This window comes from Hyposmocoma kahamanoa, unplaced genomic scaffold, assembly GCF_003589595.1.
Source record: "Hyposmocoma kahamanoa isolate Upper Pololo Valley unplaced genomic scaffold, ASM358959v1 182, whole genome shotgun sequence".
In the NCBI taxonomy this organism is placed as follows: Eukaryota; Metazoa; Arthropoda; class Insecta; order Lepidoptera; family Cosmopterigidae; genus Hyposmocoma; species Hyposmocoma kahamanoa.
The window spans coordinates 930,241-948,815 of NW_020653713.1; the positions used below are offsets into that span (position 1 = coordinate 930,241).

Genomic DNA, 18,575 nt, shown 5'->3' on the forward strand with positions numbered 1-18,575 from the left:
AGTTAAAAAAACTCCAAACAGATAATCGTGGACGATGGACACCCTTTCAAACAAAAAAGAATTTTCAAAATAAGTCCACAATTGACGGAGAAACGGGACAACATATATTAAACGTACTTAGAGTCGAAGGTATAACTTCCTCCTTTTTTTGAAATCGGTTAAAAATCTAATTTCTGAATGCCCTTTTTGTTGTTTTAGCCGTAGCGCCATCTATGATATTTACAGTTAGAAACCTTTACAGCTACCAGTCCCGGATAAAGAAGTCGTTATTCATTGTATTTAATTTTTTATTGAATTGATATTCATTTATTTTTATGTGAAATGACTCCGCTAGTTTGTTATAATTATTAATACAAAGATCGAACAAGTTTTAATGTAGTTTAATGTGGTTCTTATTTTTTTTATGTTTTCCTTGTGACAAAAGCACTTTTGACATATGATCATAAGTGGTTTAGTTTATGCCAAGGGTATAATATATTTCGAGTTTCAAAAATCACAACGTTCTCTTGTTACACAGTGTCTCAGTGTCTCAAAGACCTACAGCACGCATACATCATGCTTTTTAACAGACTTCCAAAGAAAGGAGGAGGTTCTCAATTTGACGGTAGTTTTTTTTGTATGTGTGTTACGCGATAACTCTGCATTATACGCATAATACGGCATTTATGAACCGATTTTGACGATTCTTCTGTGTTGAAAAGTCAATCTCTTCCGTTAACCGATTTGAATCAAACTTGGCAAATAGATGCAATTCCACGAACTTTTGAGGCCGGTTTTTTTAGTACTTTGTATTGAGATTGTATAATTATGTAGTAGTAAGAGCTGTAGCGTACTGGAAGAACGATTGCTTCTCATTAGAGATGTCGGTGGTTCGAATCCCTGTATTTACGAATCGCACGTTTGTTACGTGCATTTTTGTTAGTAGTTTTCAGTATTAGTTTAGTAATATTTTACGTGCTTGAGGAAAATATCGTAATGAAACTTGGATTTCATTACGATATGCAATACTTTTTTAATTTGTAATAATTGCCGTGTATTTACAATTGTTACAGCAATAACGAATTTCAGTCAACCTTTCTTCTCCATTATAGAGAATATATATTAGGTTTCACTCTTAACAAATAAATAAATGGAAAGAAAGATAAAAGAGGTCTTATACATAACAAGCATAAAATAAAGATTGATATCACAAAATTGAGATTCAAAATGGTCTCCTCTCAGCACTTGTCGGGTTGTACATACAAAATAATCAGACACTGATATTCTGTGGAGACCGACGAACGAAGTAAATATTTAAATTTAAATTACTTTATGATTTTTTTACGTAGTCCTGTTGTTTTGTGGTTTAGAAGTCATATTCCTACAATGACAGCAGGATACACAACAGGTGTGCTTGTGAGTGTGTATGATGAATAAGGTCCAAATTTTTTTTATAATACTAAGCGACTGGACGAATAAGATGTATGCCTGATTGTAAGCGATACGCCTGTCCCTAACAGTTACAGTGCCACTCAGAGTTTAAAGTATCAGAAAGATCACAAAGACACCCTTACCCTTCGAAACCGGAACGCAGTAATTTTCACATTACGACGAACTCTTTCACAAGGTGCTCTACTGTCGCTAATTTTATCTATTTGTTGTACGCTAATTACTTTATGCCTGCCAGCTTATTATTATTTTTGACCAAAGATTACATTCGATTTATAAATGTCGTTCACTCTTCCTCTAGAAATTTTATCTACACAACAGTACACAATAGAAAAGACTTAACTCTATTATTGAAATTATATAGCAGCGCATAAAATTTTATCTGTATTTCATTATAATATTTCGTGTTTGAGAGTTCAAAGCGATGGGCTGATAACAATTTACGCTCGACTGAACGTTTGTTCCGATTTCGAGAATGAGTTATTTGGTTAAGCTTTGCTTATTTTTATGACAGTTCGCTGGCGTTTGCAAGATAAATATTTCACTTTTGTTTCGACTGTCAATATTATATTTATGCAAATGTATTTTCTTATTTACGTTACATGATGCACATAGTGTCGTAGTGCGATTTTCATTTAAGTACTGTTTACATTGTTGTTCTGCGTGATTCCATAATTTTCCACCTCGGTAACCCAGCAGTTAGGGCTATGGCAGCCAGATGAGGAGGTCACAGGTTCGATATGTGATGGAACCAATTTTGGTAAACAACTTTTTTAAATTGGTTTAAGCCATGTTTACGTGATTACTTAGTTTGAGGCCAAATTCCCTGACTACTAAGTGTGTACATCACATCTGGACATTTCTGTAGTAAAGTTTTACATGTACACACACAATTAAAGAACAAATTCCTGGTAGCTGAGAGAAAGGTTATCAGGAAGATATTGGGACCAGTCCTGTACTGGTGAAATTACAGACATGGTATTGTCAACTTAATGTCTTAGAGTGACGGGCGCAGTGGCAGCTTGAAGTGGTACCGCAACTGTTATTAGGCGTGTCACTTACCACTAGACGCATGTCTTGTTCGTCCAGTCACTAGTATCATAAAAATAGATTGAAGAGGGCACGGCAGTTGAAAAGTCCGCACTAATGCCGAATTGACTCATAGCCTGGACTATACAATAGGAGACGATCGAAACATGAAGAGATTTAAGAACTAGTTCAGGATATGGTAACCTGTATTAACATTAGACGTAACTGTTTGATGATTTTGTTATCTCAGTCAGCCGTTAGAGATGTGGTGTGGAGTGTCCGAAACGCTGGTTTCTTTGAAAAATTAGTACATTGTAACTGGCAACGAGATTGCTTTATTTGAACTTGATGTAACTGTTGGTTAAATGACACGATTTCAGAGAGACAGTATAGATAAACAGAAACAGCATTTATGTTAATATTATTATAATGTTCAAATTAATTTAAATTTAGCAAACAATGGAATAGGAAAGAATTTTCGAAGTCTATTATATATTTCGAGGTGCCGGAGAACGAAGGAAAATTAAGAGAGTGACTAATAAAGAGATACTTACTGGTTAGAGGGAAAGAGAATATAAGTAACCTGAAACTAAGTAAGTAGCACTAGAGCTCCTTGTGAAAGAGTTCGTCCAGGGTAGTGCTACCTTACCTATTTCTGCCGCCAAGCAGTAATTTGAAGCAGGTTTTGAAGGGTAAGGGTGCTAATGAAGTTACAGACACATGGGACTTGACAACTTATGTCTCAGGGTGACGGGCGCAGTGGCAGTGCCCCTCAGATCTTAAAATCTATGAATGGCACTCAAAGTGGATTGTGGCTAGGCGTGTCGCTGACCACCAGGCGCTTGACTTGTTCGTCTCGTCACTTGTTTTTATAAAAAAAACACGCAAATTAGATCCTAAAGAAAATATTTGAGTCGGCAGTGGACAGACAAGGATAAGTCCAGTTAATGGTCCTAGGTATTGCAGGATCGAAGAGAGTGAGGTAATTTAATTTCCGAGGCTTTTTCTGTATTACCTATGTAGACAGCAAATGGATAGCGGTCACCGTCGCCTATGAACGCCTGCAACACCAGGGGTGTCGCGAGTGCATTGCCAACCCCTTAGGGCCCTTCTCAAACCCCTTTTGAAGGACTCCATGCTGTATACCTGCGGGAAAACCCCGACAGGGAGTTCATTTCACAACTTAATTGTACGTGTGAGGAAGATCTTCTGAAACCGTTCAGTACGAGATCGGTTTGGTTCCAGAGTGTGAGGATGGATTCCCTGCCGGTGGCGAGAGGTGCGATTGTTAAATGCAGAGTGAGCGGAGCAAGTAGTATAATGTTTATTTCACAAAATGCTTCACCCGTGTCCAAAGGCAACATAAATATAATATACATTTTTAACTTTACTTTTACAGTAGTTACAAAGAAAAACAAATTTTACGATTCTGATATATCTCTGAAAATCATCTATTCAATCCTACATAATTCCAATGACGTCATTGCGTGTAAGGTAAACTTTATTTTTCTGTATTACGAGGACGATTTTTCAAACTTGTTCTTTGTCAGTATTGCTTTATTTTGTTCGCTCGATACACGTTCGCCGACGTGCAAATAGAAGATTGGCTCTTGAGAATTTTTGATAAGGGCTTTTAGCACGCTTTAGAGTTTGTTAGATAAGCACAGAGGATATAACATAGTGGGAGAAATGCTTTGCCTTGAATATAGAAACCTGCTAATCTTCGGTATAAAAAATACACCTTACTTTATATTACCGACCCGTGTTAAAAATTTACTACATTTTTTAGTACTCGCAAGCAAAGATCCTCCTTTTATCCTTCTTATAAAAATACAACATGGCTGGGCCGTTAGAAATAAAATGTTTCGTTTCATGCATACCAAAGTGCTTTTAATTTTGCTTCTATTAAATGAGACATTAAATATAAGAACGAACTGCTTGTAGAGGTTGGTTCACCTCGGATTTTATAATTATATGAACATACATAGTATAGTATTAAATAAAACGTAATTTGCTTGTGATGATTTATTTCTCCAGCCCGTATACGATGGAAAATGTGAAAATCATACAAAAACATTTCGCGCTTATTTGTATCATTTTTTCCCGCCAAAACCACCAAACACCACAGATGAATACGTGTAGTTTTGGCAGTATTGGCTATGACCAACAATAATACTAAAAGATGATAACCGATGGCAGATTACAAACAAAGGCTATTGTAGCGTTACAGTCTATGGCATTAAGAAATAATAATTGGCAACACCGATATAAAAGTGAAACGTCATGTGCAATTCCGCAATTTTTAATTTCTCCACAATAATAAAAAAATGGCGGGTTTTTGTAGTTACAGTTTTGTCACAAATTAATTTTTAGTTTAAATGTTATTACGTTTTAAAATGAAACTATTTTTTCGGATTTAAATCGCGTATTTTTGTTTTTTCAAACAAACCGACGTTTCGGGCCCTGCACAGGTCCCATGATCACGGTTGTAAAGGGCCCGAAACGTCGGTTTGTTTGAAAAAACAAATATACGCGATTTAAATCCGGAAAAATAGTTTCATTTCCTATGTGTAACAATCGCGAAAACCTAAGAACTCGATATTACGTTTTGAGTTTCTTAATTTTTTATTACGAGATGGCTCTATAGCCAGTGCTTAACAAATAAATTATAATAATAATTCTCAACAATAACAACATTTAATTGAATAAATTTATAATGAAAAGGTATAATAATTTCAAAAGTGTAGGTGTAACAAATACATTTCAATTACCATTGGTACCATGCTCAAAAAACAAAATATATATCTATTCTAATATGTACCTTTGGTTTTTATGTTTAATTTGTACAGCAATTTAATCCGTAAGCGGCATAAAGTGGAATTTAGATGTTAAGTGTTAACTTTGACCTTATTGTACATATAGACATATTTTAACTTACAAATAAAGAATTTTATTACCTTTTTTTGTTACCAGGTAACGCGACAAAGAATGAGTCGTATGCCTAGTGGTCTATAACATAACGACACGCCTGTCCATAACAGTTGCAATGCCACCCAGAGCTTTTAATCGCAATGATCTAAAGGGCACTGCCACTGTGAAATTACAGGTACATATGCCTGTAATTTCACTAGCATCCTTGCTCTTCTAAAACCGGAACACCGTAATGCTCAGACTACTGCTTGGCGGCAGAAATAGGCAAGGTGGCAGTACCTACTTCCCTGGGCGAACTCTTTCACTAAGCTATACCCAATATATACAATATAAAATTATACCCATTCCAGAGCTCCGGTTACACTAACAGCTTCTGAATCCATATCAAAGTTTATCGAACGATAAAATAATTAGTTCATTATAACTTTATAATCGACGATATTAGCTCGTGAAATGAAAACTCCAATAAGTCAGCTACGAAGCCAGTTAATTAGAACTGGAAATTGTACTAGAGCTTAATTTTGGTATCATATCGATTTAATAACATTGTTTAATTAGTGAAGGGACATTATTGAGTAAAGACAGTTATTAGAATATTTCAATGTTTGTACATAATAAATCAAAGACAAAAAACAGATATATTACAAGAAGAAGGACACGTGTGGGAGACGGACGGAACCCTGTGGTACATCGGCATTCACAGTCATGCTCATGAACCTAAAAACGCAGCTGCAGCAGCAGGCCGGCCAACCGGGTACTTAACTGAGCTGGCAAACCGTACCAAATGCTTTAACTTAAATTTCAATACAAGTAACGATGTAATTGTTTTTGTGTAAAAAAATAAGGGATGGCAGGTGGAGGCCGACTATTACGTAACATAGGAACACTGAAACCCGCAAGTAATCGGGCCGCGACTTTACGAACACCTACCCACAAGTCTAAAAAGTGTTACAAATGACGAAGTGTTTTGTTCCCGACTGAAAGACCTTTTATTGGATAATGAATTCTACAGTGTAGAGGAATTTCTTTTAAAGAAATTGTAATTATATTTTTAATTTTGGAAGTTTGTATTTTGAAAATGTTAAATTTTTATTTGTATTTTAGTAGTTCATATTTTTCTTTATTTCTCTTTTAATTATTTTATTTTATATTAACAATAAAATTATTTTTTACATTAATGACGATCATGTTACCCCTTGACATTATATTTCAAAATGTGATAATATGAAATAAATTATTCTATTCTATTCCATGAATTGTTCCAAAATATATAAAAAAATATTCTTAATTGTATAAGTTGTAGAATATCTCAAATTGACATTTATGATTGAAATTCAACTTTATGACGCTTGCAATAGGAATGGGCCAAAGTTGTCGTTATATTTATATAAAGAAAGAAATGAGAATATGAATACATTGGAGTGTAGCGGAGTAGGAATATAAGAATTCCGTGATTTCACATTATAAAGTGTCCAGCTATATGTGCTCTTGACTGTGTTTAATGGAATACATTTTTGACTGCCTTTTCAATAAGCGGCTTTATATAAAATATGACTGATTATAGTGCCACTTGCCCACGAAATAACGAGACTAGTGTGTGTAAATAACGAACAAGTGTACCTTGGGTTGTTGATGATGGTGAATACCTATTCAATGCCCGACCACCTTAGTGAGTCAACTCTGTGAGCGTTAAATCTTGAATTCAACTCACGGTGGTACCGACTTAAGAAACGAACTTTTCAAAATTATTCCTATTTGGTGTTCTGGGTAATTTGGTTGCTTTGGTAAGTTTGAGGTCAGGTACCGGGTCTGTCTGACACATTATTATACGTTATGTATCCGACGTAACATCGATTATGTATCGATAACTTTATAAAGTTAGTGCTGTCCATCTCTATCGATAATTGTTACGCTTTAAAGAACCCAGCTTGAAGTAACAATTTCATTCCTAATTGGAGCAATTTTCTCCGGCTGGTTGCAGTTTAAAAATGATTTCCTTCTCGACTGTTGGTTTCGTGGTGAGTTACACTCTACAATTGCTATTTAAATTATTTCAAGTTATTTCATTATCGTTTTTATTTTTCCGGTTAATAATAAAGACTTAATTGCTATTTAAATTATTTCAAGTTATTTCATTATCGTTTTTATTTTTCCGGTTAATAATAAAGACTTATCTGACATTTTAGCTTGTCGATCTTCTTTTTAAACATTAGCCAGAGGATGGAGACAACTCTATATATCTTTTTTATTTTATTGGATAAGGTACAGCAACGGATTACACATCAGAATATATATCAACAAAAACTATCCTACATATAGGAATATAAACCTGCAATCCAATTAAAACTATACAACACTTTAGTATAAACTGTGACATTAATGCCTTGAAGAAATTAATTAAATATACTTAACAAATAAAAACAATGCAACGGAATGAAGTTGGTGGATTGGAATTTAGGAATATTTTAAAAGTGTCATTACTATCATTATATAGATCATGGTTAGAACAGATATCATTGTAATAATTATGTACACATTCTGGACATCGGGTTCTTACTCGAAACATTGTTGACAGAATGTGGAATACAAAAGAGTTGCATTACATTACATATAATTAATAATAAATAATGTGAAGAATAAATGACGTACAGACTCATAGCGTCGCACTCTAGGGAAGCCCTGTCTTACAGGTGCCATGGACACTCACATAGACAACCATAAATTACACCCAAACTCATGAGAGAAAAAAATATACGAACAAATATTTCTCCCGGCCCGGGAATCGAACCTGGGACCCCTGCGTGGCAGTCCGGCATGGTAACCGTTCGGCCACGGAGGCAGTTATATATCATCTGTAATAAGTTAACGCCTGCAATCTATTTTTGTTTTTACTCAGACTGTGTGTGTATGTGAGTGTGTAGGTGTGTGTGGGTATGTTAATAATATTTTTCGTTTATTCTAAACCATTACGGGCCATGGCGCATATCGGTGAAGGCAATGTTTGTTAGCCTTCTATAGAGTCCAAAACCATATTTTGACTAGTGTATTTATTCATATTTTCTTTTTCTTGATTTTATACCCAGTTTCATCGCATGTAACTACTTATACTTAACATCTGTTTAAAAAATCGAGTACTATTAAAAATTTTGTTCAGATCCTCGTATTAGTTGCAAATGGCCTGAAAGCAAGGCAAGAGTTCGACAAAATCGGTAAGAATTTGAATATTATAGTCATTGTTTCCACTAATCTGTGACTTATGTTACGTACAGCGAGTCCGAGAAATATCTGTTTTCACCGGTCAGGTAACCTTTTATTGTAGAGCACTGCTGTACGCATAAACATTTGGCTTACAAAGTGGCACTACACTACAAAGGAAATGTAAAAAAACCGTAATGAAGTATTTTATGAGGCGTTACCTGGTCACTTATTATAAAATTATTAGCAAGTGCTACTTGGACACCTTTCTGCTAAGTTAAAGACTCCAGAGAGTCCAGGGAAGTATTGTCAGTAATGTGAGCATTACTGCGTTCCGGTTTTGAAGGGTAAAAATGCTGGTGTACGTAATCACAAGCACCTGGGATTTGCCAACGTGTGTTTCAGGGTGACGGGCGCAGTGGCAGTGGCTCTTAAGATCGTATTCTAGAACTCTACTCAATGCTCAAGTCAGGATTTGAGTATGGTTTAAAGCACTCGAAATCATACTCAAGTCCCTGCCATTAGGATCGTATTTCCAGTGCTTGTGTTTCCATTGCAATCCTGACTTGAGCATTGAGTAGAGTTCTAGAATACGACCCTTAGATCTTTGCGATTTAAAGCTTTGAGAGACACTGGAACTGCTATGGACAGGCGTGTCGCTTGCTACCAGGCTCTACTTGTTCGTCCTGTCAATTTGGTGTTATTAAAAAGTTATGGTGTTGTTTGTCGTATAAAAAAGGAAGGCTTCATATGTGACCAAGTACATTTATACATAGCGTAATTTTCTGACATAGTTATTTGTTGTACTCTAATTTCTTAAATTCAAATATGATTTTATTTCAGAAAAATTGATTTCAAGTTTACCCAAATCGGATGAGAGTGATGAAGATATGACTCCTGGTAATAAATTAATACATGCATGGAATACATTAATAAGGATTCCAAGAAATTTTGTTCATAATATAAATTCATAGGTTATTTCTTTAAGTTCTTAATCAGATTAAGAACTGGGACTCTTGTCTACAGTCTACAATAATTCGGATTAAAGTCAAAGTTAAATAATTATTTATTCCATAGGTAAAATTATTACACCTGAAAACGTAATTTTTTAAGCTGCTGCTCGTTCACTGCGCTGACCTCTCTGAGAAGAACAAGCAAGAAACTTTAGGGATTGCTCTTTTCAAATAAACTCGAAAGGCTATGGAAAACACTTTGAATCGTAATTGTGTGTAATCTAGGCTCATATTGTCTTTCCATCTTTATTTAACACATACTCTTCAATTTCGTAATATTATGATTTTTCAATTAACTTTAGTTTAACGAAAACGTGATACCATGAGTTTGGACTTAATTGTAAGGTTATATACATTATGGATATCTTCTTTCTTAATGAAGTTATGAATATTTTTACGGGCATAGAAAATATTTGATTAAATGTACTGTGCTGCCACAGTCATGATACCAGTCTTCTTAAACTTTTATCTGAGAGAAGCCCGAGAACCTAAACGGTACACAGAACGAATCGGTCGCTTTTGCAACACAAATATGGTTTATATAATTATCTGCCGCCTTACCTACATGAGAATCCCGTATATACGTTATACTATGGAAGTAACTAAAATAAACTAATCTAGCAGTAGCAACATCGGTAAGCTCACGTATTCTACGGACTGCGTATGCAGCAGAGGTTAATCTGCTGGCTAAAGAAGGTATATGTGGGAACCATAGAAGTCAAGAACCAAAAAGACAGCTTTATTAACGACATCTAAAATAAAAAGTTCTACGACAGTATGATCGTCGTCTTACTCGTTAGTATATAACGTACAGGAAAGGAATTATATGTCGTACGGGGAGGCTCCTTTCGTGCAACCCCTGTGTGCGCACCAAACGTTGTATTTAGATAAACAAATATAAATAAAATACATTATTTTTTTATTCACAGAAATGAATGAATTTCTGAAGTACATTGGTAAGTAACCTTAAAACATAGTATTACCATAAATTATTCTTCAAAATTCATTATTCAGTTGACAGTTTCCATGTGCATATTCAATACTGTGCTAATAGATGGCGCTCAAAAATAATATATGCTTTTAAACTTTCGCGTTGTATTGTACTAACATTTGGAAACGGGAATAAACGCGTTTACATATGAATATGTATTTTTTACACTATCAAGTTTCCCGACGTTTCGACCAGATTGCACTGACCGTGGTCACGGGGTGACTGGTGATGCGGTGTTTACGTCTCCATCTCGGCGGTGGGATTTTCATCCACCCGCATAACATTTTTTGAACTACCGCCACACACACAACACTAACGGTATCCTTATTCTGTATCACAACCAAATTCTGGTACGCAGTCGATCGCGAATATTGAGTTTTTGCAAACACCGGATTCCATGCTGCAGGTAATTTGATACCGTCCTCCGATTGAAATTATTAGGATGTTTCTTCGATTGCAATCACTTCACGAACAACTTTTACATAAAAGTGACGGTCGGTGGAGAGAACCTGCGTACGATGAAACTCAATCCAGTGATTTGTACCCCTGTCAAAGTAAATGTTCTCAAATCGCCAATGTAATAATACATTGGCGATTTTTTACAGCTACGATAAATAAGATGTGCCAAAAAGTTTTATTATTATTTCATATTTTAATTTGTCCAAAACTTCATTGTGATCTAACAAAGGCGTTTGATTGCATAGGAAATTACTTACTGGCTCAATTTGCTATGTGTGTTGTCATCGGATTTTTTTTAACAAACAGAAGGCAAACCGTTCAGATCAGTACGAACGGTAAAACAACTAGGTCAGATGCTGGTGATATCAACTCTGGTATCTCCCATGGATCGGTCTTAGGTAATACGCTATTCATAGCTTTTTCAACGATGCACTATACTCACAAACATACACTTAAATATACTTTATATAAGGGTGAGTAGTAGTTCTCTCTGCAGTCGATACAAGCATTGGAGTGTGTTTTAAAATATATAAGAGTGGTGCCACACAATGCGTTCCGGTCCGACGGCGTTGCCTGTGCGTGGACGCTGCGTTGCACATGAAATGTCGTAACTCAAAATTGTGGAATTGAGAAAAAATATAATATATTGCGAATAATGTTTTTATTTTTATATAATTTTTTTTTATAATATTATAAATATATATAATTTTCATTTAATTAGGTTTTTTTTTGGGTGTTCTGTCTATTCCACTACTTGAAGTTAGGATAGTGTTTGGTTTCCGATATAAATTAGATTAATGGGTTCCTGATTCTACGAACAGTTATCCGCAAATGTGTCTTACAAACGACAACACGTTTGATACCCGACTGAGACTCTTTTTATTCAATGAATTTCTTTCAAAGAAATTACTATTTTATTTGATGTCGTTGTATTTCTTAAAAAAATATTATATAAGTGATAATTTTCACAAAAAAATCTCCAAATTATATATAACGCTCGCACTCAACATAGCCCCGCATTAGGAAAACCTTGTGTCGCGGGTGCCATGGACACACACATAGACAACCACAAATTGCACCCAAACTCACGAGAGAAATAAATGTAGGCCATACAAATATTTCTCCCGGCCCAGGAATCGAACCTGGGAGCTCTGTGTGGCATTCCATCTTTCTGCAGATAAAACTCTTATTAAGTTTAAAGCTTTTCTAACCAACTTCAAAAAAAGGAGGAGATTCTCAATTCGACTGTATGTTTTTTTTGTATGTATGTTACGCTATAACTCCGGTATTTGTGAATCGATTTTCATGATTCCTTTTTTGTTGGAAAGAGGATATCTCCATAGTGATTCCATTTAATTTTGAAGAAAATCATCCACCTCTAGGTGTGGCTGGCCACGCATGAAGATTCATTTTTATAAATAGCGCCTAAATTTTATTATAGGGAGCAATTATTTTAATGGTTGATTTTGCTATTCTCCAATTCAAGGCGTTTTTCTTTCTCTCAATATACTTTGAGTAGTGAGAACCGATTTTTATTATCTCCTGTGTCAAGTCCCGTATAGTAGCGAACTAGGGGATGAATCTGTGTTTGCGCACTTTCCGGTAACCGATTTCAATAAAACTTGGTAATTATATGTAATTCCACGTACTTTTGAGGTCGGTTTTTTTAGTGCTCTGTACTGAGATTATTATTGTTATTAAGTTTTACGTGCAGAAACATAATGATTTTCTTACCATAGCAGCTATATAAATTAAAGACTTTTTGTGGAAAATGTCACTTACGTTGGTATTACCTTTAAACAGACGATATTTTTTGAATATACTAATTAGTTAGTAGCAGTAGAGCTTCTTGTGAAAGCGTTCGTCCAGAGAAGTACTGCCACCTTACCTATTTCTGCCGCCAAGCAGTAATGTCAGCTTTATTGTGTTCCAGTTTTGAAGGGTAAGGGTGCTGGTGATATTACAGGCACATGGGACTTCTCAACTTATGTTTCAGGGTGACGGGCGCAGTGGCAGTGCCCCTCAGATCTTTGCAATTGAAAGCTCTGAGTGACACTGTAACTGTTATGGACAGGCGTGTAGCCATCAGGCGCTCGACTTGTTCGTCACTTGATGTTATAAAAAAAAGTTTTAATTATTTTTTATTTTAGTGACTATTTTAGTGGTATTATCCCTTGACATTATATTTTAAATTGTAATGGTGTGGTACTGATAACATGAAATTTTTTTATTTTTTTATTTTAAGGGTATATTTATCATTTCAGGAAAGAAGGAGATTGAATCTTACAAAGATTACTTTCGTGAGTAATTTTGGGCTAGTAGGGCTGTTTCTTGTTGGATCAAATTACGAAAATAATGGTTTTTAACATTTGTATTGTCTGCTGTATTTTAAGGTCAGGAGTTGAGCAAGGACGGTACTTACAAACTTTTCTCATTGATTCTATATCTTTAACTATTGTGGAAAGTTTTAGTTGCGTAATTATTTGAGAATCCACTTTGAGGAAATAATTTAAACTGAGTGAAAAACATTCAAAATAGTTTATCTATTCATATAAAAGCTCATCGTGATTGAAATTCACCGAATATATAACTAGAAATAGAGACGAAATGTCATTTAATTTGTTTGAAAACTATTCTGCCATATCATTACACTGACAACTACGTACTGATTGGCCAGCCCCAATTCGAAACAATTGGCGGGTGTCGTCAATTGTTTCACGTCAAATTGACCAGTTTAACTTGACTTTTGCTATAAAGAACGAAAATTTATAAATTACATAATTTAATATTTAATTACCGATGAAATGTGATTCCGTTTGTTTTGTAATTAGATGTTTTGCTGTTTTTCCCCACACCACTGAATGGAACAGCACGCCATTGTTAGAGATATTATCTTTATTACAATAAATATAGAATATTTTTGGAATATACGAAGACCTACACACAGGTCAGTTGTTGGCGCTGTACTATTTCAGATTTCTAATTTGTTTTTTCAGCGCAAACGAGAGTTGATATTTATAAATGATTTAGTACCATTTGACTGATGAGTTGCCAGGAATGGATGGCCCTTATTTCGTCTCTATTTCTGGTTATATACTCGATGTTGAAATTTGACATTTCAAGTATGTCACTGTTATCCATTTATTATATTATATATTTATAACCGACTTCAAAAAAAGGAGGAGGTTCTCAATTCGACTGTATGTTTTTTTGTACGTATGTTACGGTATAACTTCATATATACTATACGGTATAAATTCAATTTTATAAATGGCGCCTAACTTTAATTTAGGAGCAATTACTTTAATGGTTGATTTTGCTATTTCTCCAATTCAAGGCGTTTTTCTTTCTCATAATACTTCGAGTAGTGGGAACCGATTTTTATTATCTCCTGTGTCAAGTCTATATTTCAATAAAACTTGGCAAATAGATGTAATTCCACGTACTTTTGAGGTCTGTTTTTTAGTACTCTGTACTGAGATTATTTCTCTTACTTATAGTATGAAGTAATTTGCGTATTAATAAATTTCAGAAAAAAAATCGGAACTGTTCTTCGAAGATTTATTAAAGAACCTTAAAAGCTTGAATGGTTAGTAACTGTTGGTAATTAACGGAGATTGGAAGTAACACATATAGAGTGGATAATACCTCCCTCTGACGTCCTGGAATAATTGTATTTTATTTTGTTTCCAGGAAAACAGTACAGGTAGTGTATTTATAGGAAAAGTTTTAATATTATAATATTCTAAGTAAAAATGCAACTATTATGCTTAGATTTTATGCCTTTTCATTTTAATAAATCCGGGATTCTGGTGGAGCGTATTATAACTCCTCTATATGTATTACCATTCCCCATTATTTCTTGATTTTAAAACAATCCTTTTTCTTTTGAAAACACATCACCATGTATGTAACTGAAATTGGCGATTTTTTTATTGGTGCTTTAGTTGTGAAATTGTATTAGTATATCCTATAAAGAAAAAAAATATGATTTCACATCACTCTATATTTTTATAGCAATAAGGCTAAAATATATCCCAGAATAGTAGCACAGCTACTCTGTACGCAAGTTCATTGGATAATAAAATCATTCGATGATTAAGTAACAAACCTATTTCATGCAATAAATTGCCATAAACAACTGTAATCATTTTGTAGCTCCAAAGTTTTCCCTGAATGGCATTAACCCAATCTTATGCAAATATCAAATACTACACTTACCGAATTTTGATTATGGCAGATAAACCACGTCGCTATTTATTGGCTATGATAGTCTTTATAGGAACGAGCGAGCGTATCCGAATAGCTGATTTAGTACATTTCCGTATAGTACGTTTGTACCGCCGGCGGTGCCAACCTTGATTTATCTTTAAATACATAAATTATACAACCGGCTCTGAAGATTTGATGACATCATTATAACGTTCGAGAACTCCTTACAGTTATAATATAATAATATATTTAAAGACTTGAAATAATACATTTTTGTTATAGGAATGACTGGAAACGGACTTCCAACAAGATGAAGTAATCAGAAAGATCAAGTGAGATCTTTGTAATATTTTTTTTTATATAATATCAAGGTGACGGGACGAGCAAGTCGAGCATCTGGTGGCAAGTGACAGGTCTACCCAGGTGCTGTGCCACTTAGAGCTTTAATTGCAAAGATCTGAGAGACACTGCGCTGCGGACGTCAACGAAAAGCCGGGTTTTCACTATACACTCCGATAATTTATTTTTTGACTCTCAACTGCCTCTGTAGCCGAACAGTTACCATGTTGGTCAGCCGCGCAGAGGTCCCAGGTTCGATTCCCAGACCGAGAGAAATATTTGTTTGGCTTACATGTACCTATCGTGAGTTTGGGTATAATTTGTGGTTGTCCAAGTATATATCCATGGCTTCCGCGATATAGGGTTTCCCTAGGCGGATTTGAGTGTAAAACATAATATGAAAAATATTGATTGACATCAAAATTAATCTTATACAATCGATACTTTCCTTACGAGTGTAGCGAGAGTGCCGCGGGAATTGTATAAAATGTCATTATACTGAGTGAAAATAGCTCAGTCGTTGTTACATCGATCATTACGCACCCGTTCATAACGAAGAATTCCTTGTAAGCAATAATTTAATATATTATATTCTTTAGCAGGCCATAAAGAAGACAACACTGAGTAAGGCAAAGACGAGGTATTTTTAACTGGGAAGTTTACAATATAATATTACAATATAAGATATAGTATGGCAAGCTACACGAGTCGAAGATGCATATCTCTTAATAATGTGCCTGACATGTCCAATAGAAAGCGGTACCTGCAGAATTTACTGCATAAATTGACAGATATACCTCTTGAGAAACGGGAAAGCATACTGTCTTTATCGGCTATTTAACAGCGCCGTCTAGACTTGAAAGTTATATCTTAAAACCTAATACAGAGCGTATTTTTGATGCGCGTTTCCCGAACCGATTCAAAAGCGCGTTCAAAGCGCATCTGTATCGCGTTTTAATCGATTCCAACCCACGCAAATATGTACTTCGAAGAGAAAAAACGACGGCGGAAAGACGCGCGTTTACGCGCAGTCGTTTGTATCGCCGTATAACACATACACGCACAGCATATTTATGCGCGCGCAAGTTTACGGCGCCATTGAATCTCGTTTGAATTGCATCGTAATTTAGCGTAATGCATAAAATGTTTTAAATAAGTAAAGAAAATTAACAGTATAGTCTGATCGAGGAACATATTGTCTGATAGAATGCCTTGAAGAGGGGAAGGAATGCTTGTACTCCGCTAGACAATACATTGGTACACAATTAAAATGAAAAACCGCCAGCAGAAATGCCGGTGGAGGGTTAGAGCACGCCATCTAAAGCCAAGAATATCACAAACAAATTACCTCTTGTCGATTCACAAATAATTGAAACGAAGATTGGTTTTCCATTGTAGTTCCAATCCTAAATAGTTTGATTTTCATAAGCCGCAATGGCAGCGCTGTCGAAACTTTTAGATTAAAAAGTAATGTATTATGAATAAAGGCCGCTTTCATTTCCCAAATTCTAAGCTATTCAAATTATTCTATTTATTGTAAGTAGTATTTTTCTGACGCGCTCAAATATGGAATTTTTAGCTGTATTTTATACTGATTTTTTGCGAGCTTTGTCGGTCAATTTTATTCTCTGATTGAATGAAACTTGTGAATAATAATATTTAGTAGCAGAAGAGTTCCTTGTGAAAAAATCGTCCATAGAAGTACGACGACTAAGTAACGTAAATAGCCACCTTACCAATTTCTGCCACAAGGCACTAACATGCGCATTACTGCATATATGCACATAGGACTTGTCAAGGTAACAAGCGCAGTGGTAGTGCCCAACAGGTCTTTGCGATCTAAAGCTCTGAGTGGCACTGCAACTGACATGGTCTGGAGTGTATATCACCATCAGTCACTTGGTATTATATAAAAAAAAATTTAGAAACATCTTCTAAACTGATAAAGAAACCGGAATCTCCACGCCTACAGTAACTACTGCTTGGTCACCAAGGTGAAGTACCATTATGCAAGAAAACAATTGAAAACTATGCAAGAAACTGTTGTCTGCGCAAAACTTTGTCTACATCTGAAATATAATCCTGTTTTTCATCTCAATGATCTTGAGTTTTATGGTAAACAAATTGACTTATGAGTTACATAATATCGTAGTACAGGAAAATATATTTAGGAACTTTTTCCAATTTTCCGTGTGATTTACAAACATCAGCACACAGTTGCCAAGAAAAACAAAAGATTCAAGAAAGAAAATATCTATTCCATGAAATGGATCCGCTTGACCTGTTTCTGTGATATCCTTGCAACTCGATGCGATTACAAAACGACCCGCAGCTTCGTTTAACACAACGTTTGAATAAAACATTTAATAATACAGCGCTTTTTATACTTACATTTTTTATGAAAAGCACGACGAAGTAGGTTGTTTGCAAATTTATGACTTGTTGAAGAAATAAGGAAGCATTTCGAACGTTGCTAATGTATAATCGCGTATATTTGTGTTTTTAAACAACTTAACTGACCCTTAACTCATGGTCACGGTTGACTGACGTCAGTTCAACTGGTTTGTTTGAAAAAAAAAAAAAACAATTATACGCGGTGGAGATCCAAAAAAAAATGTATCATTTTCTACGTGTAACAATCGGTGAAACCATAAGAACTTGATATGAACTCTTTGGATTTAAAATTACGTGCTAACTGTGATGTAAATAAGTAATCTGCGTTGATATTTTAACTTTTTTTCTTCAGTGATAGTGATTGCGCTGTTGCCACTTATTTAGGTTAACAAGTAAGGTTAAAGAGTGGTAAAGATAGTAGAATAGATAAATAATGGTAAATAGACTTACAATTGAAGTAAGAAGAAGAAATTGCTTTTAAATAGTAATTCCGGCTCTTTACCAAGGAGCGACGCGTCTGAATAAAACATAAAACACGGCAACGCTGTCGTCACTCGGCGTGAGTGTTGACTCACGTTACAAAA

The 18,575-nt window shown here is 35.0% G+C and overlaps 1 protein-coding gene and 2 long non-coding RNA genes across 4 annotated transcripts in view; 2 read left to right on the forward strand and 1 right to left on the reverse strand.

Annotated features, from left to right (window-relative positions):
* LOC113226174 (calcium/calmodulin-dependent 3',5'-cyclic nucleotide phosphodiesterase 1-like) overlaps positions 1 to 18,575 on the reverse strand; it is a 371,342-nt gene that overhangs the window by 164,259 nt on the left and 188,508 nt on the right. The window lies entirely within an intron of this gene.
* Positions 7,311 to 13,342, forward strand: LOC113226180. The gene is made up of 5 exons (XR_003310071.1): positions 7,311 to 7,406; positions 8,543 to 8,597; positions 9,427 to 9,483; positions 10,526 to 10,552; positions 13,311 to 13,342. It is a non-coding gene; the product is annotated as an uncharacterized LOC113226180 (long non-coding RNA).
* Positions 14,578 to 17,328, forward strand: LOC113226179. Its single transcript, XR_003310070.1, has 4 exons — positions 14,578 to 14,635; positions 14,740 to 14,752; positions 15,541 to 15,590; positions 16,197 to 17,328. It is a non-coding gene; the product is annotated as an uncharacterized LOC113226179 (long non-coding RNA).